Source organism: Microcaecilia unicolor, chromosome 1, assembly GCF_901765095.1.
Source record: "Microcaecilia unicolor chromosome 1, aMicUni1.1, whole genome shotgun sequence".
NCBI classification, from domain to species: domain Eukaryota; kingdom Metazoa; phylum Chordata; class Amphibia; order Gymnophiona; family Siphonopidae; genus Microcaecilia; species Microcaecilia unicolor.
The window spans coordinates 502,785,071-502,808,388 of NC_044031.1; the positions used below are offsets into that span (position 1 = coordinate 502,785,071).

Below are 23,318 nucleotides of genomic sequence, written 5' to 3' on the forward strand. Positions count from 1 at the left end.
AGATAAGTTATAGAGCTAGCAGGAGTAACATATCATGGCTAATATTCATTCCCAAATGGGAATTCCTCACAATTTGTTCAACAAGTAATGCACCGAATACTAAGGACAGAGGACTATCAACTACTATTAGAATTATTATTATTATTATGTGTTACATTTGTATCCCACATTTTCCCACCTTTTGCAGGCTCAATGTGGCTTACATATAACCGCTAACGGCGTTAGCCGGTTACGATTTGAACAAATACATACTATGAATGAATACAAAGTGATATTGTGGTATAATGAGGTATATGTATGGTAGGAAACAGTTGGGGGGGAACTTAGAGAGGGAAAGGGGGAAGAAGAGTCAGGTAATGTCCGTTACGGTCTTTGGTCATATTGTGTCGCAAGTGACTGGTATTTTTATGTTGGGTCAGTGGGGTATGCTCTTCTGAACAAGTCTGTCTTTAGTGCTTTCCGAAAATTTAGGTGGTCGAGTGTAGGTTTTACCATAATTGTGCGCTTAGGTAGGAAAAGCTGGTTGCATAGGTGGATTTGTATTTGAGTCCTTTGCTGCTTGGGTAGTGGATGTTTAGATATGATCGTGCAGATTTTGTGGTGTTTCTGGTTGGCAGGTCAAGAAGGCTATTTTAATATGCAACTTGATCATAATCTGGATAAGAAGTCCACAGTTTGGATCAAACCAGCCAGAGCTCATCAAGCGCAGCCCCATATGATGGATGAAATTGGACTGGTCCTGAATGCTTTGCAACCCTTCTGGTATAGGCTCCAACTTCTATTCCTCCCACACGTGACTCATTATCCTCTACGGGATATTTTCTCATTTCTAAATCTCTTGTTGAACCTCTACTGGAATGTGTAAATCTGTCCTATTGAACCTACAAGGACTGGTGCCTAAAATATCAAGATGGAGATTAAATCCTGCTTTTTTACAGAAGGATTTTAGGCAGAGAACCTCTACATGGACTGCAGAATATATATATATAAAAGGCAACCCCAACGTTCTGAAGCCTCCACGGAAGTTGAGGCGCCCGAGATATTTGGTGTGCCCTGGAGTGTCTGCACCGCCCTCGCGTCAAAACGTCATGACGCGTCAAAACGTCATGACGTCGAGGGCGGAGCTATTGACACTCGAGGGCCGAAACGGCCCACAGCGAACAAGGCAAGTAGCTTCGAGGGACGGAGGGAGGGGGCCCCTTGCTAGCGCCCGTTTCATTCCGCTCAGAAACGGGCATTTTTTCCTAGTTTTAAATAAATCTGAAGCTGGGGAAATCTTTTGAGATGGTATGCAATGCCTTCAAAACATATATTAGAGGGAAAATAAATTAGCCACAATAAGCAACTAACAGACACAGAAAGGAACATTTAGAACAACTTGAAAGCATTATTAAACAGCTAGAAGCTACATATCTAAGGGAACATAGAGGCCTTTTTTATCTCAGCTGCAAAAGCTAAAATTTTCGTCTTTGCTGCATGAACAACCTTGGAAAGCGGTCCTGATATCTAATGCCAAGTACTATGCAAAGACTTGAGCATACTATCTTACTTTTTTATTTGAAAATTGCAACGATTAACAATAACCAGTGTTGTTCAAAGTATTAGGTCCAAGTATTTAACTAGAAGTAAAAATAAATATACATTTTAATATTTAAGTAAAAAGTGCACATTAAAAAGTTTACATAAAAGTACAAAAAGTTATTGCCTAATAATACTTTGAATAAAAAGTACCACAACTATTAATGTTTTTATCCCAGCTTTATTGCTCTACAATTCAATCCATTTTTGAAAATGACAGTCATTCATGCGAGTGTGCTTGTGAGTTATTAATGCAACACAACAAGGAATTCAACAACTGCACTAGCAGAAAGTGGATTGATCAATCTGATAAAGAGTTTCCTCAAATCAGGCCAGGCAGCAATATTACCAATGTCTTTTGACTGGGTCAGATCAACGGAATCTCTAAAACACTTGATTTCTGTATAGAAAGAATATTATCATTATTATTGTCATTATCTACATTGGAAATAGTCAAGTCTAATTCATCAATTGCATCTTCATCTTATCTTTGTGAAAGACATGACAGCATAATAAATTTTTCATCTGATGGCAAACTTCAAGAACGTCAAATGTATGGAAACCCTTCAGTCTTAAGGCCAGACAACCAGATTTCTTTTATAAAAGGACTATCAATCCAGTGGACAGTCAAACCAATATAAAATTTTGTATGGGATGACCAGCAGCCTGTTATAGACACATATGTCTGTTCACCAAGAATTGCTACCAGCTTCATCTATGCTTTAAAGTGACACAACTCATCACTGTTCTGTTTGGCTGAAGACAAGTAACTAGTTCAACAACCATAGGAAGGTAAAATTATGTATCATACCTGATAATTTTCTTTCCATTAATCATAGCTGATCAATCCATAGACTGGTGGGTTGTGTCCATCTACCAGCAGGTGGAGATAGAGAGCAAACTTTTGCCTCCCTATATGTGGTCATGTGCTGCCGGAAACTCCTCAGTATGTCGATATCAAAGCTCCATCCGCAGGACTCAGCACTTAGAGAATTACACCCACAAAGGGACACTCTGCCCAGCTCACCACCGCCGAAACGGGGGAGGGGAATTAACCCAGCTCATCCCCACACAAGTGGGGGAGGGGAATCCGTCCAGCTCATCCCCGCGGACCGGGGGAGGGACACCTCCCCGCCGATGCGGGGGGGGGGGGGGATCTGGCTTATCCTGCAACCGCAACCGCGGGAGGAGCTGACTGACCCTAACACCGCCGAAGCGGGAGGGGTACAAAACTGCCCTACAGCCGCACGAAGCGGGAGGGAGCACCGGCAGAATTTAAGTCTCAATCCAGCCCCGTAAAATGGTGGGGAGAGGAATGCAGCAGCTCACTGTAACACAAACACGTCTCAACTCTTGAAGAATCCAGTTGAAAAAAACTTGAACACAAAGTCCTCCTGAAGTAACTGAAGACTAAACTTGAACCTGAAATGCAACCAGAATATAAACAGTACAGATATCTGGGAGGGGCTATGGATTGATCAGCTATGATTAATGGAAAGAAAATTATCAGGTATGATACATAATTTTACCTTCCATATCATCATGCTGATCAATCCATAGACTGGTGGGATGTACCGAAGCAGTACATTGAAATCCCTGACCTCAACACTGAAGCTCCAAACCGGGCCTCCGCCCGAGCAGCCACAGTCAAGCGGTAATGCTTGGAGAAGGTATGGGCCGATGCCCAAGTTGCCGCCTTGCATATCTCTTCCAAGGAGACTGACCCGGCCTCTGCCATCGAGGCCGCCTGAGCTCTAGTGGAGTGAGCCTTCAGCTGGATAGGCGGCACCTTCCCCGCGGCCACATAAGCCGCCGCAATGGCTTCCTTGACCCATCTTGCCACTGTAGGCTTAGCAGCCTGCAGACCCTTACGAGGACCTGCAAACAGGACAAACAGATGATCCGACTTCCGGAAATCATTGGTCACGTCCAAGTATCTGATGATGACTCGTCTCACATCCAGATATTTGAGAGCAGAGTATTCCTCTGGGTAGTCCTCCCTACGAAAGGAAGGGAGACAGAGCTGCTGATTCACATGGAAGCGAGAAACAATCTTGGGCAGGAAGGAAGGCACTGTGCGAATAGTCACTCCTGCCTCAGTGAACTGCAGAAAAGGCTCTCGACATGAGAGTGCCTGGAGCTCGGAAATTCTTCTGGCTGAAGTGATAGCCACCAAAAAGACTGCCTTCAACGTCAGGTCTTTCAGAGATGCCCTCGACAAGGGTTCAAAAGGCGGCTTCTGCAAGGCTCTTATCACCAGGTTGAGATTCCACGCAGGCACCACTGAGTGCAGAGGAGGGCGCAGGTGATTAACTCCCTTGAGAAAACGCACCACATCTGGCTGCAAAGCCAGGGAAGCACCCTTCAGGCGGCCCCTGAAGCAAGCCAGAGCCGCTACCTGGACTTTAAGGGAACTGAGCGACAGGCCTTTCTCCAGACCTTCTTGCAGGAACGCCAACACTGAAGAAATTGGAGCAGTGAAGGGAGAAAGTGAGCCTGCTTCACACCACGCTGCAAAGGTACGCCAAACCCTGGCGTAAGCAGTAGAAGTAGAGCGCTTCCTCGCTCTCAGCATAGTGGCGATGACCTTGTCTGAGAAGCCCTTCTTCCTCAGACGCTGCCGCTCAACAGCCAGGCCGTAAGACCAAAGGGGGAGGGATCCTCCATCACCACGGGACCCTGATGCAACAGGCCCTGCTCCACTGGCAGTCGCAGAGGGTCGTCCACTGAGAGCCTGATCAAGTCCGCATACCAGGGACGTCTGGGCCAGTCTGGACCCACCAGGATTATCCGGCCCGGATGCTTTGCCACCCGGTCTAGCACCCTGCCCAACATGGGCCAGGGCGGGAACACATAGAGAAGCTCTTGTGTCGGCCACTGTTGGAGAAGAGCATCTACTCCCAGAGATCGAGGGTCCCGTCCTCTGCTGAAAAAGCGCGGCACTTGGCAATTGGCCGATGACGCCATCAGATCTAGGCTCGGCTGGCCCCAGCGCTTCGTGATGTCCAAGAACGCCTGAGCCGATAACTGCCACTCTCCGGGATCCAAGGTATGGCGACTGAGAAAGTCCGCCTTGATATTCATGACTCCGGCAATGTGGGCAGCTGACAGCTGTTCCAGGTTCGCTTCCGCCCACTGGCATAGATTCATGGCTTCCTTGGCTAGAGGGGCGCTCTTGGTACCTCCCTGGCGGTTAACATAGGCCACAGCCGTGGCATTGTCCGACAGGACCCGTACTGGCTTCAACGCCAGTACCGGGAGGAACTCCAAAAGCGCCAACCGAATGGCTCTGAGTTCCAGGAGGTTGATAGACCACTTTGCCTCTGCAGGAGACCAAAGCCCCTGCGCTGTCCTTCCCAAACAGTGGGCTCCCCAGCCCGACAAAGAGGCGTCCGTCGTGACGACAATCCACTCCGGGGTTACAAGAGGCATCCCTGCAGACAACTTGTCTGTCTTCAGCCACCAGCTCAGCGCCTTGCGCACTGCTGGGTCCAAGGGAAGGCGCACAGCATAATCCTCCGACATCGGAGTCCAGCGCTGCAGCAGAGAGTGTTGAAGTGGTCTCATATGAGCCCTGGCCCAGGGCACTACATCCATCGTGGCCGTCATAGAGCCCAACAGCTGCACATAGTCCCAAGCCCAAAGGGGAGAGGCTACTAGGAACTGGTCCACCTGAGCCTGAAGTTTGACAATCCGATTGTCCGGCAGGAACACTCTGCCCACTTGGGTGTCGAATCGAACTCCCAGATACTCCAGGGACTGAGTTGGGCGCAGCTGGCTTTTCTCCCAGTTGATGATCCACCCCAGGGAGCTCAAAAGAGCAATCACCCGGTCCACAGCTTTGCCGCACTCTGCATAAGAGGGGGCTCGGATCAACCAGTCGTTCAGATAAGGATGGACTTGTACTCCTTCCTTTCGCAGGAAGGCCGCGATGACCACCATTACTTTGGAAAAGGTCCGCGGAGCAGTAGCCAACCCGAACGGGAGGGCTCTGAACTGGAAGTGTCGGCCCAGGACTGCAAAACGCAGAAAGCGTTGATGAGGAGGCCAGATGGGAATATGCAAGTACGCTTCCTTGATGTCCAAGGATGCCAGGAACTCTCCTGCCTTCACTGCCGCTATAACAGAGCGGAGAGTCTCCATGCGAAAGTGCCGAACTTTCAAGGCCCGATTGACCCCTTTGAGGTCGAGGATAGGCCGTACAGAACCTCCTTTCTTTGGTACCACAAAGTAAATGGAGTAACGTCCCTTGCCAAGCTGATTTTCTGGCACCGGAAGGACCGCACCCAGGCGGATCAGATTGTCCAAGGTCTGCTGCACTGCCACAGCTTTGACCGGAGACTTGCAGGGAGAGAGTACAAACCCGTCTTTTAAGGGTCAGCAGAACTCTAGCTTGTAGCCGTCTCTGATGACTTCTAGCACCCAAGCGTCTGAAGTTACTCTGGTCCACTCGCCCAGAAACGAGGACAGGCGTCCTCCAATCTGCACTGGGCCATGGACCAAGACCCCGTCATTGGGTACGAGACCCTGGGGGAGGACCGGACGGCGTACCTCCGGGACGGCGGTCTCTGCGAAAGGAATGCTGCTTGGGGGAGAAGTTCCTCTTGAAGGAAGAGGAGGCAGAGGAGCCCGACTTGCCCGGGCGGTACCGACGGACCTCTTGAAACCGTCCTCTGGAGTTACCGGGGCGAGCACTGGGCCGAGCCCTGGCCTCTGGTAACCTCTTGCCCTTAGATGTGCCGAGATCGGTCACAATTTTGTCCAGCTCGAACCCAAAGAGCAGCTTGCCTTTAAAAGGCAACTTAGCCAGGCAGGACTTAGAGGCGTGGTCCGCAGACCAATGCTTCAGCCATAGCCTGTCTGAGCTATACCTTTAGCTGAGGCTCTCAAGACATCATACAGCAAGTCTGCCAAATAAGCCAAGCCCGACTCCAGGGCCGGCCAATCAGCCCTCAAGGAAGGATCCGAGGGGGAAGCCCGCTGCACAATCGTCAGGCACGCCCTGGTCACATAGGAGCCGCAAACTGAGGCCTGCAAACTTAAAGCAGCCACCTCGAAGGTCGACCTTAAGGCCGCCTCCAATCTTCTACCTTGGGCGTCCTTTAGGGCCGTGCCACCTTCCACCGGCAACGCCGTTTTCTTAGTCACTGCAGTGATTAAAGAATCCACGGTAGGCCAAAGAAAGGCCTCACGTTCACTTTCAGGCAAAGGATAGAGGCGGGACATAGCCCTAGCCACTTTGAGGCTCGCTTCCGGGACATCCCATTGAGCCGAAATTAAGGTGTGCATGGCATCATGCACGTGGAAGGTTCTAGGCGGGCGCTTCGTCCCCAGCATAATGGCGGAGCCAACAGGGGCTGAGGGAGCGACGTCCTCTGGAGAGGAAATCTTCAAAATGCTCATGGCCTGCATTAACAGGTTGGGCAAATCCTCTGAGCGAAGATCCGCGCTGCAGAGGGGTCATCCGCTCCATCCGAGCGGGAATCCGTCTCCTCCAAGGAATTCCCAAAGGACCGTTGGGAGAACTCAGATACGCTGCCCTCATCTACATCAGAGGAGACAAAGTCTTCTAAGGCCTGGGAATCCACCCGAGGGCGTTTACTTCCGGAGGCCTCAACCCCTTTATCGGACAAGGGAGCAGAGGCAGCGTTTTGCATAAGGAAGGCCTGATGCAGCAGCAAAATAAACTCGGGGGAGAAACCCCCCAGACTGTGCACTTCAGCAGCCTGGGCCACAGCCCTAGACGCACCCTCAACCGGCGCTCGCAAGAGCGGGGGGAGAACATGCTGCGCATCCAAGATGGCGTCCGACGCGACACTCCGTGAAGGAGCCGCGCGGGAAGAACGGCGCTTAACTTTAGCCGCTTTTTTGCTGTCGCCCAAATCAAGGGCGGCCATGGCATTAACGTCTCCCAGCTCAAGGGCGGTCCAAGAAGAAGCCGTCCGAGCAGAGTGGCCGGCCAAGATGGCGGAGGCGAGCAGCGGGGGATGGGCGTTTATGGCGGGAAAAACCGCCGCGCCGGAGGGAGAACCGGGACACTGACCAGCCTCCGAACTGACACCCAACAAGGGCGAATCAGACTTTAAAGCCCCCGCATCCCCGCTAGAAGCGCACACGAGGTCCGGGGAGCGATTCTTCGCGCCCTCGCCCTCCGACACCATAGGCCATGTGGAGATTGATCGGGGAACCCCCTGCCCGCTATAAAAAGGTAAAGATTACCTGCTTCTCGCTCCGAGCTGTAACGAACTGGTGTCCCAGTGAGTAGCTGCAATAAACGTTTAAATAAACGTCGAAATAAATGCCCTTGAGGACGTCCAAAATTTTTTTTTTTTTTTAACGGAGCCAGCGGGAGGGGGGAGAAAAGGAGGGACCTGGCACCACCAGGTTTGCACTTGCTCAAGAAGAGCCCTCAACCCCAGGTACTCAACAAAACCTAAAAATTAGGCTTGGAGACCTAGCCAGAGCTGCTGCTGTGTGTGACCACCCACCACCTGCTGAGATAGAGAACATACTGAGGAGTTTCCGGCAGCACATGATCACGTATAGGGAGGCAAAAGTTTGCTCTCTATCTCCACCTGCTGGTAGATGGACACAACCCACCAGTCTATGGATTGATCAGCATGATGATATGGAAGTTCCACTCTTACAGGTTACAGTAGTCCCCATGGGACCTAGGCTACCTCTGATCAATTGCTCCCCCCACCCCCCAGGGTAAAAACCACAGGTCAGAACTGCAAAAATGGAGCTTTCTACCAGTTCAATTATGGTTAAGGTCTGTAGATTGATCCCTAGCACAGACCAAAGCACCAAAGTTCAAACTCAAGAGCACAGGCCTTAAACCTGCACCTCAGGAGAGAGTCAGGCTGCATAAAAATCCTACTGCACTAATAGAAGCTGCAACCGTATGCTGGAGGCAGAGAACAGTTTAAAGTTCCAAGGCTACACCAATCCTTAAACTGGGGATAATGTCACTGAAGTGTTTTCTGCCTCCATCTGCTGGTTGGACAGCATAACCTGTGCCAAGGATGTCAAATTCACACGTTGTCTCGGGGTCGGGTACGATGATGAACGGTCCTGGGGGGGAGGGAGGCCTCAAGGCAGGTGGAGACCCACTCGATGCTTCATTGCTCCCAGTGTCTAAGGGTCTAGCAGCAATCATGCTTACCTACGCTCCTGCTGCCAGTGCAACGCTTAATGTCAATGCAGACGTTGAGGAAATGGACTTGGCTTAAAAAACTCACATTGAGCCTTTCTGAAAATCTGGGTCTTCTTCTTCATGTGAAGACAGAGAACACAGTTAATGGGACTATGGTTGGGCCCAAGACACTACAGACACTAAGGATGGGTGTCTTTCCCAGAGATTGTCCGATTGCACCGGGTACAGCGCTTAAAGCCACTGGAAACTCATGGACATGGAAGGAAAAACTTCCTCAGCTAAATTAAACAAACTGATGGTGACTGAAAAAGGGGCAAGACAACAAAAAAAAAAAAAAAAAAGGGGGAAAGTTCCTGGTCAAAGTCAAGGTCTAAAAGCTGCCTGATGACGACAAAAAATAAAGGAAACTTAAACCCGGGGAAAAAAAAGAACTAAAAAACTTAAGGGAAAACAAAGAAAGGAGGTTACACAGCAGGAACAATAATGGGAGAAATTTAAAAAAAAATTAAGAAAAATAGCCAAAAAGCACCAAAAAAGCTCTTTAGGACCAAACCCTCTCCTCACCACAGTAGAAAAAGAACCAAAGAGACTGCGTTCGCGTGGCGGGAAAGCACTCACGCATGCGTGGTGGAGTGTGTCTTGCGGTTCACAAAGCTCTGTTTATACTTTTGTAAATCCCGGACCGGACGACGTGAGTCAGTGTCACCCACTTATGAGAATTAATAAGCCTGCTGGTCCTTGGAGAAATAGTTTTAGAAATAAATGTTTTGGTGAATTACTACTCTGTGACTGTGCTATGGTGTTTATAAACAGAATCCAGGCACTCTAGTTAAACTTTATTAACTCTGGCTCTCTCATTTCATTTTCCGTCTCCTTCACAAATTTTTTTTTTTTTTTTTTTTTTGGGGGGGGGGGGGGGGGGGTGAATTAATGTGGACAACTCATCTATTGTTACTTCAAGAACCATCCTTCAAGCACCAGTCATAACTAAATAGGACTTTTTCACTCGATTATTTCCAGGACTCATTCCAAACCGTTACTAATATAGATATTAAAAGAGGAGGGAAAGAGTAGGAGGCTGCCAACCAATCATATACTAGAACTTCAAGTAGTTAACATCCTGCTTCATGACAGCACAATCTTGTATCCTGCTTGCAAAGCTGAACCATTTGTTTGTTTTTAATTTAATTAAATTTAAAGAGGCTTATAATGAAGCTCAAACCAAAACTGGAGCTGTCAGACCTACAGAAGTGACATCACTACTATGCACACACTGCAACCTTGATTTAGTCATTTACATGGAGGGGCATAATCGAATGGGGCACCCAAGTTTTCATGAGGGCGTCCTCGCAGGGCGGCCCCATAAAGGGGCTGGGCAACCTGTATTATCAAAACAAGATGGGCGTCCATCTTTCATTTCGATAATACGGTCGGGGACGCCCAAATCATGAAATTTAGGTCGACCTTAGTGATACGCCTCTGAGGATGATCCGGAGTAGTGAGCCCTTGGGCTGCTGCCAGAGACCGGCAACAGCAGGAAAACCACCCAAACTGCTGGAACAGACTTGGCTGGAGAGGAGCCAAATGCTGGAACGAACTTGACTTGGCCAGAGTGGAGCCAAATGCTGGAACAAACTTGGCCGGAGTGGAGCCAAATGCTGGAACAAACTTGGCTTGGCCGAACTGGAACCAAATGCTGGAACGGACTTGGCTTGGCCGAACTGGAACCAGATGCTGGAACAAACTTGGCTTGGCCGGACTGGAACCAAAAGCTGGAACCAAAAGCTGGAACAAACTTGGCTTGGCCGGACTGGAACCAAATACTAGAACAGATTTGGCTGAACTGGAACCAAATGCTGGAACGGACTTGGCTTGGCCGAACTGGAACCAGATGCTGGAACAGACTTGGCCGAACTGGAACCAAAAGCTGGAACAAACTTGGCTTGGCCGGACTGGAACAGACTTGGCTGGACTGGATTCAGGACTTTCAGGCAAGGCAGACAAGCATGGTAGGGCAGAAGCTAAGGACAAGTAGGATGCACAAGCAGGAAGGGGACTAAAGCTAAAGACAGACAGGGCAGAGACACGCAGTAAGGAATAGAAGTTAAAGACGCGCAGGGATGATACAACAGTAAAGAGCAAAAGCTAAAGAAACACAGAGTAACTACAACCAGTAAGGAAACAGAGCTGTAAAACAAACAAGGCAAATACAAGCAGTAAGGAACAGAAGCTAAAAACAAACAAGAAAGGGACTAGCAGAGCTAGAACTGCAACAAGCACTCACAGACGAAAGAACATCTGAAGACCTCTGTTGCAAAGGCAAATCTGACCATTCTCAGGAGCTTAATAAAGGCAATTACAGATGAAGTGAGGCTTGGCAGCAGGAACACCGGAGCAGGTCTGGAGCGCTGGAACATCAGGACCGAACTGGAACCTGGAAGATGTCTGGGAAACAGGAAAAGACAGTCCACATCAACCCCGGGGCCCGATCACCCAGGGGCAAGGTGAGTGTAGGCATGGAATACAGTCACAATCGTGGCACTTACAGATGGTCGTCCTTAGGTCATTTTTTAGATGGTCATCCCCAGTTTTCGGCGATACTGGAAACTGAGGACGCCCATCTCAAAAACGACAAAATCCAAGCCATTTGGTCGTGGGAGGAGCCAGCATTCGTAGTGCACTGGTCCCCCTCACATGCCAGGACACCAACCCGGCACCCTAGGGGGCACTGCAGTGGACTTCAGAAATTGCTCCCAGATGCATAGCTCCCTTACCTTGGGTGCTGAGCCCCCCAACCCCCAAAAACCCACAACTGTACACCACTACCATAGCCCTTATGGATGAAGGGGGGCACCTGCATGTGGGTACAGTGGGTTTCTGGTGGGTTTTGGAGGGCTCACATTTACCAGCACAAGTGTAACAGGTGGGGGGGGGGAGGAGATGGGCCTGGGTCCACCTGATTGAAGTTAACTGCACCCACTACAACTGCTTCAGGTACCTGCATACTGCTGCAATGGACCTGAGTATGGCATTTGAGGCTGGCAAAAAAGTATTTTTAAAGATTTTTTTTGAGGGTGGGAGGGGGTTAGTGACCACTGGGGGAGTAAGGGGAGGTCATCCCTGATTCCCTCTGGTGGTCATATGGTCATTTAGGGCACATTTTTGTGGCTTGGTCGTTAAAAAAAAAAAAAAAAAAAAAGACCAAGTAAAGTCGCCCAAGTGTTCATTAGGGACGCCCTTCTTTTTTCCATTATCAGCCAAGGACGCCCATCTCCTAAGCACACTCCAGTCCCGCCTTTGCTAGACTGCCGGCACGCCCCCGTGAATCCCGCGACGAAAAGAAGTTGAGGGCGCCCAAAATCGGCTTTCGATTATGCCGATTTGGGTGACCTTGCGAGGACGCCCATCTCCCAGTTTGTGTCGGAAGATGGGCACCCTTCTCTTTCGAAAATTCACCCGATAGTAACATAGTATGACGGCAGATAAAAAACCTGCCCAACAAGAAACTCATTGTATGCGATACTTTATATGTATACCTGTCCTTGATTTGTCCTTGCCATTTTCAAGGCACAGATCATAGAAGTCTGTGCAGCACTGGCTTTGCTTTCCAGTTACCAGTGTTGCCACCCAATCTCTGCTAAGATTCCGTGGATCCATTCCTTCTAAACAGAATTCCTTTGTGTTTATCCACGTATATTTGAATTCCATTACCGTTTTCATCTCCACCACCTCCCACAGGAGGGCATTCCAAGTATTTACCACCCTCTCCTGACATTATTCCTGAGTCTGCCCCTCTTCAACCTTAATTCAGGTCCTCTAGTTCTATAACCTTCCCGTTTATGGAAAAGGTTTGTTTGCGGATTAATACCTTTCAAATATTTGAACATCCACATGGTAATGTACTTTTCTTTTTAAGAACTTCTTTAATTACTCTATGCAGCCCTTCTACCAATTCCTCTCCCGTCCCCCACCTCCAAGCTGTTCTTCCCCTTCCATTATTTGCCCCATCCTACTGCTTCCAGAGCTTGGCTTTTTTTTCCCCCACCTAACATCCCTTGGGCCTAACCTTTATATCTCCTGGAAGCCCAAGGATCAACAATTTAGTTGGTGACTGCTATCAACAATTTAGTTGGTGACTGCTAAAGACTTTTCCATCCTGAAGTAGTATTTTCCGATCAAAGTACTGGCAGTCCTTTAGGAGCTTCCCTCCCTTCACACAAGTTTACCAGATTGTCACAACCTAAACAATGCTGGAACTTGGCAGTAAAGCATGATTGGGGGGGGAGGGGGGGAGAGGCCTGGGTGTTGGACTGAGGTACTGGCAAAACTGAATTGTAAAAGGAGTGATGTCATGTAAAGCAGGCCCACAGCAGCATGTTCATGGTCTGCAAATCACCAGTGATGCATTGTATTTATGGTTGTATTCCCACACTTCCCTTACCCCAAGGAGTCAGTTCCCTAGGTTCTCAGCCCACTGCACTAACCAAACAGATAAAATATGGCTAAAATGTAAAGCAAAGGAGCTAAATTGTTCATTAATTCCTGTGTTAAATAGGGTAAAATTATGTATAATCATACCTGATAATTTTCTTTCCATTAATCATAGCTGATCAATCCATAGACTGGTGGTTGTGTCCATCTACCAGCAGGTGGAGATAGAGAGCAAACTTTTGCCTCCCTATATGTGGTCATGTGCTGCCGGAAACTCCTCAGTATGTCGATATCAAAGCTCCATCCGCAGGACTCAGCACTTAGAGAATTACACCCACGAAGGGACACTCTGCCCAGCTCACCACCGCCGAAACGGGGGAGGGGAATTAACCCAGCTCATCCCCACACAAGTGGGGGAGGGGAATCCGTCCAGCTCATCCCCGCGGAGCGGGGGAGGGACACCACACCCGCCGATGCGGGGGGATCTGGCTTATCCTGCAACCGCAACCGCGGGAGGAGCTGACTGACCCTAACACCGCCGAAGCGGGAGGGGTACAAAGCTGCCCTACAGCCGCACGAAGCGGGAGGGAGTGCCGGCAGAATTTATGTCTCAATCCAGCCCCGTAAAACGGAGGGGAGAGGAATGCAGCAGCTCACTGTAACACAAACTCGTCTCAACTCTTGAAGAATCCAAGTGAAAGAAGAACTTGAACACGAAGTCCTCCTGAAGTAACTGAAGGCTAAACTTGAACCTAAAATTCAACCAGAATATAAACAGTACAGATATCTGGGAGGGGCTATGGATTGATCAGCTATGATTAATGGAAAGAAAATTATCAGGTATGATTATACATAATTTTACCTTCCATATCATCAAGCTGATCAATCCATAGACTGGTGGGATGTACCGAAGCAGTACTCACCCAGGGCGGGACATAGAAATCCCTGACCTCAACACTGAAGCTCCAAACCGGGCCTCCGCCCGTGCAGCTTGGAGAATGTATGAGCCGAAGCCCCCGTTGCCGCCTTGCATATCTCTTCCAAGGAGACGGATCCGGCCTCTGCCATCGAGGCCGCCTGAGCTCTCGTGGAGTGAGCCTTCAGCTGGATAGGCGGCACCTTCCCCGCGGCCACATAAGCCGCTGCAATGGCTTCCTTGACCCATCTTGCCACTGTAGGCTTAGCAGCCTGCAGACCCTTACGAGGACCTGCAAACAGGACAAACAGATGATCCGATTTCCGGAAATCATTGGTCACTTCCAAGTATCTGATGATGACTTGTCTCACATCCAGATATTCAAGAGCGGAGTACTCCTCTGGGTAGTCCTCCCTACGAAAGGAAGGGAGACAGAGCTGCTGATTCACATGGAAGCGAGAAACAATCTTGGGCAGGAAGGAAGGCACTGTGCGAATAGTCACTCCTGCCTCAGTGAACTGCAGAAAAGGCTCTCGACATGAGAGCGCCTGGAGCTCGGAAACTCTTCTGGCTGAAGTGATAGCCACCAAAAAGACTGCTTTCAACGTCAGGTCTTTCAGAGATGCCCTCGACAAGGGTTCAAAAGGCGGCTTCTGCAATGCTCTTAGCACCAGGTTGAGATTCCACGCAGGCACCACTGAGTGCAGAGGAGGGCGCAGGTGATTAACTCCCTTGAGAAAGCACACCACATCTGGCTGCGAAGCCAGGGAAGCACCCTTCAGGCGGCCCCTGAAGCAAGCCAGAGCCGCTACCTGGACTTTAAGGGAACTGAGCGACAGGCCTTTCTCCAGACCTTCTTGCAGGAACGCCAACACTGAAGAAATTGGAGCAGTGAAGGGAGAAAGTGAGCCTGCTTCACACCATGCTGCAAAGATACGCCAAACCCTGGCGTAAGCAGTAGAAGTAGAGCGCTTCCTCGCTCTCAGCATAGTGGCGATGACCTTGTCTGAGAAGCCCTTCTTCCTCAGACGCTGCCGCTCAATAGCCAGGCCGTAAGACCAAAGGGAGAGGGATCCTCCATCACCACGGGACCCTGATGTAACAGGCCCTGCTCCACTGACAGCCGCAGAGGATCGTCGACTGAGAGCCTGATCAAGTCCGCATACCAGGGACGTCTGGGCCAATCCGGACCCACCAGGATTACCCTGCCGGGATGCTTTGCCACCCGGTCTAGCACCCTGCCCAACATGGGCCAGGGCGGGAACACAGAGGAGCTCTTGTGTCGGCCACTGTTGGAGAAGAGCATCTACTCCCAGGGATCGAGGGTCCCGTCCTCTGCTGAAAAAGCGCGGCACTTGGCAATTGGCCGATGACGCCATCAGATCTAGGCTCGGCTGGCCCCAGCGCTTCGTGATGTCCAAGAACGCCTGAGCAGATAGTTGCCACTCTCCGGGCTCCAAGGTATGGCGACTGAGAAAGTCCGCCTTGACATTCATGACTCCGGCAATGTGGGCCGCTGAAAGCTGCTCCAGGTTCGCTTCCGCCCACTGGCAAAGACTCATAGCCTCCTTGGCTAGAGGGGCGCTCTTGGTACCTCCCTGGCGGTTGATATAGGCCACAGCCGTGGCATTGTCCGACAGGACCCGTACAGGCTACAACACCAGTACCGGGATGAACTCCAATAACACCAACCGAATGGCTCTGAGTTCCAGGAGGTTGATAGACCACTTGCCTCTGCAGGAGACTAGAGCCCCTGCGCTGTCCTTCCCAAGCAGTGGGCTCCCCAGCCCATCAAAGAGGCGTCTGTCGTGACGACAATCCACTCCGGGGTCACCAGAGGCAATCCTGCAGACAACTTGTCTGTCTGCGTCCACCAGCTCAGCGCCTTGCGCACTGCTGGGTCCACGGGAAGGCGCACAGCATAATCCTCCGACATCGGAGTCCAGCGCAGCAGCAGAGATAGCTGTAGTGGTCTCATATGAGCCCTGGCCCAGGGCACTACTTCCATCGTGGCCGTCATAGAGCCCAACAGCTGCACGTAGTCCCAAGCCCGAATAGGAGAGGCTACTAGGAACTAGTCCACCTGAGCCTGAAGCTTGACAATCCGATTGTCTGGCAGGAACACTCTGCCCACTTGGGTGTCGAATCGAACTCCCAGATACTCCAGGGACTGAGTCGGGCGCAGCTGGCTCTTCTTCCAGTTGATGATCCATCCCAGGGAGCTCACAAGAGCAACTACCCGGTCCATAGCTTTGCCGCACTCTGCATAAGAGGGGGCTCGGATCAACCAGTCGTCCAGATAAGGATGGACTTGTACTCCTTCCTTTAGCAGGAAGGCCGCTATGACCCCCATTACTTTGGAAAAGGTCCGCGGAGCAGTAGCCAACCCGAAAGGGAGGGCTCTGAACTGGAAGTGTCGTCTCAGGACTGTAAAACGCAGAAAGCGTTGGAGAGGAGGCCAGATGGGAATATGCAGGTACGCTTCCTTGATGTCCAAGGAAGCCAAGAACTCTCCTGCCTTCACTGCCGCTATAACAGAGCGGAGAGTCTCCATGCGAAAGTGCCTCACTTTCCAGGCCCGATTGACCCCTTTGAGGTCGAGGATATGCCGGACAGAACCTCCTTTCTTTGGAACCACAAAGTAAATGGAGTAACGTCCCTTGCCAATCTGATTTCTTGGCACCGGAACGACCGCACCCAGGCGGATCAGGTTGTCCAAGGTCTGCTGCACTGCCACAGCTTGACCGGAGACTTGCAGGGAGAGAGTACAAACCCGTCTCTTAAGGGTTGGCAGAACTCTAGCTTGTAGCCGTCTCTGATGACTTCCAGCACCCACGCGTCTGAAGTTATAGTGGTCCACTCGCCCAGAAACGAGGACAGCCGTCCTCCAATCTGCACTGGGTCATTGGGTACGAGACCCTGGGGGAGGACCGGAGGGAGCACCTCCGGGACGGCGGTCTCTGCGAAAGGAATGCTGCTTGGGGGAGAAATTCCTCTTGAAGGAAGAGGGGGCAGAGGAACCCGACTTGCCCGGGCGGTACCGACGGGCTTCCAGCAACCGTCCTCTGGAGGTACCGGGACGAGTACTAGCCCGAGTCCTGACCTCTGGTAATTTCTTGCCCTTAGACATGCCGAGATCGGTCACGATTTTGTCCAGCTCGACCCCAAAGAGCAGCTTGCCTTTAAAAGGCAATCTAGCCAGGCGGGATTTAGAGGCGTGGTCAGCAGACCAATGTTTCAGCCAAAGCCACCGCCGCGCAGAGACTGTCTGAGCCATGCCTTTAGCTGAGGCTCTCAAGACATCATACAGCAAGTCTGCCAAATAGGCTAAGCCCGATTCCAGGGCCGGCCAATCAGCCCTCAAGGAAGATCCGAGGGGGAAGCCCGCTGCACCATAGTCAGGCACGCCCTGGCCACATAGGAGCCGCAAACTGAGGCCTGCAAACTTAAAGCAGCTGCCTCAAAGGACGACCTTAAGGCCGCCTCCAATCTTCTGTCTTGGGCGTCCTTTAGGGCCGTGCCACCTTCCACCGGCAACGCCGTTTTCTTAGTCACCGCAGTGATTAAAGAATCCACGGTAGGCCACAGATAGGCCTCACGTTCACTCACAGCCAAAGGATAGAGGCGGGACATAGCCCTAGCCACTTTAAGGCTCGTTTCCGGGACATCCCATTGAGCCGCAATTAAGGTGTGCATGGCAACATGCACGTGGAAGGATCTAGGCGGGCGCTTCGTCCCCAGCATAATGGCAGAGCCAACAGGGGCTGAGGGAGAGACGTCCTCCGGAGAGGAAATCTTCAAAGTGTCCATGGCCTGTAACAACAGGTTGGGCAAATCCTCTGGGCTAAAAAGCCGCGCTGCAGAGGGGTCATCCGCTCCATCCGAGCGGGGATCTATCTCCTCCAAGGAATCCGCAAAGGACCGTTGGGAGACCTCAGACACGCTGCCCTCATCTACATCGGAGGAGACAAAGTCCTCCAAGGCCTGGAAATCAACCCGAGGGCGTTTACCTCTGGGAACCTCAACCTCTTTATCAGAAGAGGGAGCAGGGGCAGCGTTTTGCATGAGGAAAGCCTGATGCAGCAGCAAAACAAACTCGGGGGAGAAACCCCCCAGACTGTGCACTTCCGCAGCCTGGGCAACAGCCCTAGACGCACTCTCAACCGGCGCTCGCAATAGCGGGGGAGAGACATGCTGCGCATCCAAAATGGCGTCCGGCGCGAAACTCCGCGAAGGAGCCGCGCGGGAAGAACGGCGCTTAACTTTAGCCGCTTTGTGCCGTCGCCCAAATTAAGGGCGTTCATGGCATTAATGTCTCCAACCTCAAGGGTGGCCCATGAAGAAGCCGTCCGAGCCGCGTGGCCGGCCAAGATGGCGGAGGCGAGGAGCGGGGGATGGGCGTTTATGGCGGGAAAAAACCGCCACGCCGGAGGAACGACCGGGACATTCATCGGTCACTAAACTGTCACCCATCAAGGGCGAATCAGGTTGTAAAACCCCCGCATCCCCTCTAGAAGCGCTCCAGCGATCCGGGGAGCGACCCTTTGCGCCCTCGCCCTCCGACGCCATATGCCACGAGGAGAAGAATCGGGGAACCCCCTGCCCGCCATAAAAAGGTAAAATTACCTGCTTGCCGCTCCGAGCTGTAACGAACTGGTGTCCCAGTGAGTAGCTGCAATGAACGTTTAAAGAAACGTCGAATTAAACGCCTTTAAAGACGTTTAAAATTTTTTTTTTTTTTTTTTTTTTTTTTTTAAACGGAGCCAGCGGGAGGGGGGGAGAAAAGGAGGGACCTGGCACCACCAGGTTTGCACTTGCTCAAAAGAGCCCTCAACCCCAGGCCTCAACAAAACCTAAGGATTAGGCTTGGAGGCCTAGCCAGAGCTGCTGCTGTGTGTGACCACCACCTGCTGAGATAGAGAACATACTGAGGAGTTTCCGGCAGCACATGACCACATATAGGGAGGCAAAAGTTTGCTCTCTATCTCCACCTGCTGATAGATGGACACAACCACCAGTCTATGGATTGATCAGCTTGATGATATGGAATATACAGTTTTACGCAAGTCACCCAACTGACAAATGCACATGCTGCTTTACTGAATCATTTCCAGCCATTAGAAAGAAATACTAGACTTCAAAAATCACACATTAAACTTCAGCTCAAAAGTTACAATTAAGTAATGGACAAGCACTAGAATATAAAAAAAAAAATGGCCTTGGTTTGCTTCAAGGCCTAAAGTCAGTTTCATCAGCTCGCTGCAATTCTGCTGCTTTGCAAAGCATTGACCCACACGGTCACTTAGATTCATTTCACTTTTCTCTCCTATATTTTTTTGGACTGAGCAGCTTCTTATGCTCCTCCAGGCTTCCACCTCAATTAGATGTAACTTTTTTTTTTTTTTTTTTATTGGAGCTACAGGTATTTCTATGCTTTTTTAGATATGATTTGGAAAACCTGAATTAACTTGGGTACAAACTAAAAAGATTGTGAGCCCTCCATGAACAGAAAATATCTAATGTACACCACTTTAATAGCTATAAAATGAAATAAACGAGCCTCCATGTGCAGATATCTGGAGCCCCCTCCCCAGAAACACACACATTTTTACTTCTCTACCTTCTTTCCTTTATTAACCAGCTACTATAGTAATAGTGCTTTGTTCAGGTAGAAAGGAATGGGTGTCAGACAGCACCTCTGCACTGATAATCATAGCTGTTACTATGATGCAGTGTTTCTCCCCAAACTTAAAGGATGTCAATGTATTATTTATACACTGCTCTCTTTTAAAAGGGAATTTAGAATGGTTCACAATAGAACTCCTCGCATATGAGAAAAAGTGAGTGCTCTTTAGCTTGGAGAAGAGCAGGTAAATGTGAAATCAATTGTACTTTTTGAAAGAATAAAACAAAGACTTGGGGACACTCCACAAAGTTACATGGAGGGGCATAATCAAACAGGGCGCCCGAGTTTTCCTGAGGATGTCCTCGCAGGACGTCCCCGCGAAGGGGCGGGGAAACCCGTATTATCAAAACAAGATGGGAGTCCATCTTTTGTTTCGATAATACGGTCGTGGACGCCCAAATCTCAACATTTAGGTCGACCTTAGAGATGGTCGTCACCGGTTTTCAGCGATAATGGAAACCGAGGACGCCCATCTCAGAAATGACCACATCCAAGCCATTTGGTCTTGGGAGGAGCGAGCATTTGTAGTGCACTGGTCCTCCTCACATGCCAGGACACAAACTGGGCACCCTAGGGGGCACTGCAGTGGACTTCAGAAAAAGCTCCCAGGTGCATAGCTCCCTTGCCTTGTGTGCTGAGCCCCACCAAAACCCACTCCCCACAACTGTACACCATTACCACAGCCCTTAGGGATGAAGGGGGCACCTAGATATGGGTACAGTGGGTTTGTGGTAGGTTTTGGAGGGTTCACTGTTTTCTCCACAAGTGTAACAGTTAGGGGGGGATGGGCCTGGGTCTGCCTGCCTGAAGTGCACTGCAGTACCTACTAAAACTGCTCCAGGGACCTGCATACTGCTGTCATGGAGCTGGGTATGATATTTGAGGCTGGCATAGAGGCTAGAAAAATATTTTAAAATTTTATTTAGGGTGGGAGGGGGTTAGTGAGGAGTAAGGGGTCACTGGAGGAGTGAGGGGAGGTCATGCCTGATTCCCTCCAGTGGTCATCTGGTCATTTAGGGCACATTTTTGTGGCTTGGTCGTTTAAAAAAAAAAAAAAAAAAAGGACCAAGTAAAGTCGCCCAAGTGTTCGTCATGGACGCCCTTCTTTTTTCCATTATCGGCCGAGGGCGCCCATGTGTTAAAGCACGCCCCAGTCCCGCCTTTGCTATGCTTCCAACACGCCCCATGAACTTTGGTCATCCCCGCGACGGAAAGCAGTTGAGGACGCCCAAAATCGGCTTTCGATTATGCCGATTTGGGCGACCCTGTGAGAAGGATGCCCATCTTCCAATTTGTGTTGAAAGATGGGCGCCCTTCTCTTTCGAAAATAAGCCTGATAATTTTTTTTTTTTAACAAACAGTAGAAAACATTTTCCCTCAATAGCTAATGGAACTTGTTGCCAGGAGATACAGTAAAAGCAGTTAACATAAATGGGTTTAAAAAAAAATTTTGGATAAGTTCCTAGAGGTAAACTCCATAAATCCTTATTAAGTTAGACCTGGAGAAAGCCACTGCTTATGCTTGGGGTCAGTATCATGGAATCCTATGTTATTATGACCAGGATTGACCACTGTTTGAAGCAATCCCCTCTCTCACCATGAGCAGAGGCAACACGCTGTCAAAACATCACCATTACAGATCTTACAGGGTACAAGATACAATTGGTGTTAAAAGAGATCAAGGAATGACAGAGAAGAACTAAGCAAACAGTTATAGAAAGACGTCATTCAAAGTCAAGGTGGAGTGGTGAAGTGTTACAGTTCTATGGGTTTGGTAAAATTAGTTTTTAACAATACCAAAAACATTTTTGAAATAGATGAGTTTTCATTGGTTTCTAGAAAAGGTCAAAACTAAAGATCGAAGCATGACCAGAAATGACGATCAGAGAACAACTGTTTGATAGGAAAATACAGTCTGAAATATTTTCCCAATAACTTTTCCTAGTCCTGAGAGTATGTGTTAACATGTTAAAATGACATATAATTTGGTAAAATGGTATATGAGTAGAGATCTTTAAAGAGATTTAACGAATCACAGTATTTTGTATTGTTTGGAACCCCAGATAGCCCTTTCTCCTATGATAGCTTCTTTTACGCCAACCCTTGACTGGAATAGAGATTCAATGCCCAAGAGAAGTTTAAAAAAAATGCCCAAGTTTAAAAAAAAAAAACCCTACATCAAAATTTAACATGCTGGTTTTACTGCAGATTTTACCACGTTAAAAACCCTTTTAGTACATCAGGAAAACCACAAGTAAACTGCCCCTCAAACTGTATATGGAGGCATAACAGGGCCTATACTTACAAAAGTCTGGGCTGTCATTGCAACCTTTTTTTTCCAAAAGCAGTGGTGTACCACGATTCTCCAGGGCCCAGGATCAGTGTTAGCAGTTGTACCTCCCAACACACACCTAAATCACAAAAGCCCCGGGCTGCTTTTCTTTTTCAACTTACCTCTACCTCCTCCCATGCTCCCCCTTTCATACTGGCGCACAAGAGTCGTGCCTCCCTGCCACCGTCCAAGAATAACAAAACAGTCTATGCACGACTGCACAGAAGATTTAAATAAAGCCTAATTGTAAAGGGACAGAAGAACGGTCCATATTTTGGATGGGTATTTTGAGGTCTATAATGTTCTAATGGTGCTTCATTAGCTCATCATTAATGTCACTGTGAGACATTATGATAGTGTTCTCTCTTGATACTTACTAGGTAAAAAGCATTTAAAATATGTATTTCAGGTTTGATGAGTTATGAATAGTACCTCTGGTTCTTATTTTTAAAACTAATTCATAACTTTGGATATTGAGTTGTACATTGTTATGTGACTGTTACTAAATTTTATGAGGAGTTTTTCTCCATTTGCAGGATAATGGATGTGACTGCATTTTTTTGTAGAATATTATTTTTATCACACAATTTTAGATATGTTTAATTAGCTTTTAAACTCCACTTTGTAGTATAGGAAGAATTATTTATTTATTCAGAATTTGATATACCGTTGTAGCTGATTGACAGATCATAGCAGTTTACAAACAGAACAAAAAGCATAAGAAAAGAACTACAATATGAAATAGGAAAGAAAACATACATACAAGGGAACTTCACAAAATGAAACAGCATCCAGATTTGGAGCTGACATTTATTCCTGCAGTCTTCCAGGTACTCGCACAGGCCTGACTCATTGGAGTATGCCTTTTGGAAAAGCCATGCCTTTAAGAGTGCTTTAAATCCTATATAATAAAACGCACCTCCAACGTTCTGAAGCCGAGAAAGTGAAGCCTTGAAGCATTCGTGTGCTCTGTAAGGCTCCATCTCCTGAATTGACATCACGGAGTTCCGGGTACGTCACCCGCAGCACTGACCAACCGCAGGACAGCAGCATGAGGCCCCGCCCCTGCTGCTACACCACGCCCCCCCCCAGGTAGCCACCGCTGCCACTCACCCTCTCCACCCCCCCTGAGGTCGCCCCTCCACTCCCCCAGGGTCGCCAACATTTCCCACCCTCCACCCCCCCCCGATGTCGCCGCAGCCACTGATCCCCCCCTTCC

At 49.3% G+C, this 23,318-nt stretch overlaps 1 protein-coding gene and 1 long non-coding RNA gene across 3 annotated transcripts in view; one reads left to right on the top strand and one right to left on the bottom strand.

Annotated features, from left to right (window-relative positions):
• The window catches only part of ASPH (aspartate beta-hydroxylase), a 438,964-nt gene that overhangs the window by 410,088 nt on the left and 5,558 nt on the right, over window positions 1-23,318 (bottom strand). The window lies entirely within an intron of this gene.
• LOC115477796 lies at window positions 11,799-20,807 on the top strand. The gene is made up of 2 exons (XR_003943376.1): window positions 11,799-11,847; window positions 20,745-20,807. It is a non-coding gene; the product is annotated as an uncharacterized LOC115477796 (long non-coding RNA).